Consider the following 5000-nt stretch of genomic DNA (forward strand, 5'->3'; position numbering starts at 1 on the left):
TAAAAAAATATAGCAGACCTACAAGTTCGTAGCTCGCCACTTGGTGCCGCGCTGTTAGCTTGTAGATCTGCTATTTTTCAATAGCTAAAGCATAACATAATGCACCAAAAGGGGTTCCTGCCCAAAATGGGTTAAAATAGAAATGAGTGTCATAACTATAAATCGTCCTCGAGGTTCTTGTTTGAAATACGCTTTTAGCAGGTCACTGATCTAAATATGTCGCAACGGTGAACATCACATGATGCGATAGAAGCTGCAGGACTTTTATTTAGCCTGTCGTATGAGCGTACAGGTATTAAAGTCCCACGTTTGTTGCATAACCACAGCAGTGGCGTAGTTCTCAGCTACACACAGTTGTCACACAAGCCCCCGCACGTTCACACACACACACACACACACACACACACGCGCACACGCACACGCACACGCACACGCGCACAGTGCATCGTGTCTACCAACCGGTTCTCAGGATAAAACAAAAGAAAAAACCTACCAATTTCCTGTCTCAACTGTGAATTGTGATTGGTGGCTTGGTGTTGTCTGTTGTTTTCATGCAGTGCATTGTGGTTAGAGAAACTGTATACTATAGTGTCTATAGTGGACTTGACTTAACCCATTCTGACCTGAGATCAGATTCTAAGAATGTCTTCTACATCCTGACAGTTTCATTATTAACCCATTCTGACCTGAGATCAGATTCTAAGAATGTCTTCTACATCCTGACAGTTTTCCATTCTGACCTGAGATCAGATTAAAAAAAATGTCTTCTACGTCAAAAATAGCAGACCTACAAGCTCGTAGCGTGCCACTCAGTGGCGCGCTATGAGCTTGTCTTATCTCCACATTCTTAACTTTTAGCATTTTCTTTTTGTAAATGAACGCCCTACTTGATCACACTACAGCGTCAAAAACAAAACAAGCATCAAAAGTATAGCAGATCTATAACAACGTTTTGAGCTTGCAGATCTGCTACTTTTGCTGTTTTTTTTATTAGAACCCTGGAAAAAGTTAGCAGTTTGGGTTTCCGCCAGACAGAGATGATAATATATGTATTGTATGAATATATATTTATTGAATATATAATGAGCAATATATTTATTATGGTTTGGCGATGAATTGGATCTGCTTTTTCGGTATACTCGGATCAAGCGCATCAGTCCCAACCATATAGGGACTATATAGTCGGAATCCCCCGTATAACCATCAAGACGAGAGCAACGTGTACTGTACAACATTATTCTTCAGTCTTTTGTCTCTTTAGTGCATTGTGCCAAATGTAAAGCAGTGTACTACAGGTATGACAAAACAAATGATGCCATTACAAGAGGCAGCCAAGGGGTCAGGGTTCTGTTGTTAACCCATTTAGGCCTGAGGTAGATAAAAATAAAACTGGCTTCTAAATCCTAACATTTTTCTGAAAACCCCATGTTTCTATGTCAGTGGGTGCTCAACTTTTTTCACGTCAAGGACCCCCAGAATTATCTGTATTTGGCCGCAGACCCCCCATCTGAAAATATGTAGTTCCAGGGACTACATGTCCCATGTATATACATACATGGCTTCTGGGGGGGGGGCCCCAGAAGCCAATATTTCAGTTGAAAATGTTCGCTCTGAAATATATATTCAAAGATCTGCACCACATTTTCACGATTTCTTTTAAAAATAGCAGACCTACAAGCTCGTAGCGCGCCACCGAGTGGCGCGCTACGAGCTTGTAGATCTGCTATTTTTCAATAGCTAAATTATAACATATAATATAAAGGGGTCCCCGCCCCAAAATGGGTTAAACTTGGGCATTATTCTCTCTTATTGGTTACTCTGTGTTGTATGTGAAATAGAGAGTCATTTGATAACGGTAGAAAACACTGTCCTCTTCTCTTATGTTGTGGTGACATTATTGGGTGTCCTGGACTGGGTTTGGTTCTCAGTAAGGCGATAGGTATGGCTACAAACGTCTCCCAATGTGTGACGTCTCGTAGGTCAAGGAGCCATCATGTAGCTGTATGTCTTCTCTGTGAAAATGACAGGGGAGAGAGTAGAGAGACCTTTTTTTTTTCTGAGCGGAACTGGAGCTCAAGAGGAGAGGGTTTGTTGTCGCTCGTGTTTTGAAACGGAATACGGCCGGCTAAAGACCTTATACGCTGCAGCTCACGCACACACACACGCGTGCGTGCGTGCACACACACACACACACACACACACACACACACACACACACCGGGAAAGGCTTGAATTTGGAAGATGTGCTGTGAGCTTGTAGATCAGCTACTTTCACAGTTTTTGAAATGGGGTTTCAAGTGCTTAACCCATTTTGGTCGGGAACCCCTTTTTGGTGTTTTAAAGCATTATGTTATACTTTAGCTATTCAAAAATAGCAGATCTACAAGCTTGTAGGTGTGCTATTTTTGAAAAATCGTGAAAATGTGCCTGAAATCTTTGAATATATATATATATATTGTTACAGAGCGAGTTTTTAACTCAAATCTTTGCTTCTGGGGGGGTCCCTGGAACAACATATTTTCAGATGGGGGCCGGCGGCCAATGTCATATATTTGGGGTCCTTGACATGAAAATGTTTGAGAACCACTGGGTTTTTCAGAAACCTTTCAGGATTTGGAAGACATTTTGTAGAATCTTTCCCAGGTCTTTCAGAAAACTGTCCCAGGTCAACACATTTTTGTATGTGTTGGTGCAGAGAGACAGATCAAAATGTCTCTTTTTGGGGTCACGGTGGCACAGTCGGTAGTGCTGTCGCCTCACAGCTAGAAGGTCCTGGGGTCGATTCCCGCTGTGGGCGCTGGCGGTGTGTTCTCTCCTCCACGTCATCAGTGCCCATACCCGAGGCGTGGTTGGCGAAAGGGCTTTTATGTGTGGAGTTTGCATGCTCTCCCCGTGTCCCCTAGGGTAGGTACCCTCACAAAAACATGCAGTAATCCTGGTCTCTAAACTGCCTCCCCCTGGCCAGCCGGGGGCGCCTGATGGAGGGGAAAGGAACTGGTTGGAATAACGTGTTCCTTCCACGCGCTACGTCCAACCAGGGAAACTCCCCCTGTCAGGTGTAAAGGAGCAACTTGGGACACTCATGCATGCCATGAAGGAAGCATGAGTTCAAGTCCGTTGCTCTCCCCAGGTTGGCAGGGTGTGTAGAGCCCAGGAGCACATTATTAGATTCATCTTCACAGTCCGTTCGAACAGAAAAACACAACCATATAGCACAGATTGAGAACAACATGGCACACAACAACATAACACCAAGACGATGCATGAAGGCCACGGTATACACAGAACCGTCATGATCAGTCAGGCAGTTGGTTTACTCCAGTGAATGGTAAATGGTGCATTTATTATATAGCGCCTTTATCCAAGGCGCTTTACATTAGTGCATTACATTAACCCATTCACACGCACATTCACACACCGATTGCGGCGGAAGCCATTCAAGGTATAATTACCAACCAGCACATCGGGAGCAATTTGGGGGTTCAATGTCTTGCTGCCCAAGGACACTTCGACATGTAGACAGGAGGAGGAGCCGGGATTCGAACCACCGACCCACGGATCATTGGACGACCTGCTCTACCTCCTGAGCCACAGTCGCCCCACAGCTGCCCCCTCCAGTGATGGCTGGAGGGACAAAACTTCCACTAAAACAAACTTTTCATATATAGTTCTGTATCTCGGTCCAAATGGCATGTGTCTGGAGTGACTGCAGGGGATGATCAGTGTCACTGGCTATTGTGAGTGCTCAGTGGTGGAAAGTAACTAAGTACTTTTACTTAAGTAACCTTAGTTACTAGTTACTTTGGCGATTTTATTTTTGATTAGAAAACGTACATTAACCACTTCAACCCTATACATTTCTTTGTAAATTGCAAATATTTTTAATAGATTTTGTACACATTTTGAACTTGAGAAATGGCACATTTTGCACAATGAGTACTTTTACTTTTACTAAATTTACTAAATTTTCAATTCCTTACTTTTACTTGTAGTTCTAAATTGCAGTATTGGTACTTTTACTTAATTAAAACAATTGAGTACTTTTTCCACCACTGTGAGTTGCTAAACATATGACGGCCTTATTGTTCACATCAGACAGTGTGGGTGTGTGGGACGCTTTGTGTTCTTGACCACACGGTGTCTACTGTATATACTGTATATGGAACACTGTTGATATCATCATCAGCGTACAGGGCTGTTTCCTGAGCTGAACTTTGTCATTGTCGCTCACATGTTTTAAACGGAATACGACTATAAGATCGCATGCGCTGCAGCCAGAACACGCCGGGCCAAAGATACTTGGATCTGAAAGACCCCGTTTTCTGTGTCACGTCTTGTTTGAACAGAGAGGTCGCCTTCCATCCAACCACAGCATGAATCGATTTTGATCTCTGAAGTATTTTCATCATTTCTGACAGGTTTTGTTTTGCATAATTACCTGTTAAACGTGGTATAGTTTTGCAAAACAATGCAGTGCAATGTTTATTCAGCTGACTACTTCATGTCACGTCAGGAATGAGGGATGCCAGGATCTCCTTGTAACGATGCGGTCTGTTACACATCGGAGTGTTCCGTGCAAATTATAGAGATTTGGATGGAAATGTCAAACCTCAGTTAAAATAAGGAAAAAAAATCTGACCCGTCTGTACTGTACTGTACTGTACTGTACTGTACTGTACTGTACTGTACTGTACTGTACTGTACTGTACTGTACTGTACTGTACTGTACTGTACTGTACTGTACTGTACTGTACTGTACTGTACTGTACTGTACAAGCCCTCCTCCCTGGCCTCTCACACCCAAAATCACATGATGGCTGCAAAAAAACTCAGCTTCCCATCATGCACCTGTGCACAGTGTGAAGCTCAACAGCGCCACTTAGTCACCTGTTGGTACTCTAGACAGACAGACAGACAGACAGACAGACAGACAGACATAGCAGGGACCCTAGACAGACAGACAGACATAGCAGGGACCCTAGACAGACAGACAGACATAG

General features: G+C 43.4%; 1 protein-coding gene across 1 annotated transcript in view; it reads left to right on the forward strand.

Annotated features, from left to right (window-relative positions):
* tmem131l (transmembrane 131 like) overlaps window positions 1–5000 on the forward strand; it is a 101256-nt gene that overhangs the window by 28607 nt on the left and 67649 nt on the right.

This window comes from Protomyctophum parallelum (assembly GCF_964188405.1).
Source record: "Protomyctophum parallelum genome assembly, chromosome: 5".
NCBI classification, from domain to species: Eukaryota; Metazoa; Chordata; class Actinopteri; order Myctophiformes; family Myctophidae; genus Protomyctophum; species Protomyctophum parallelum.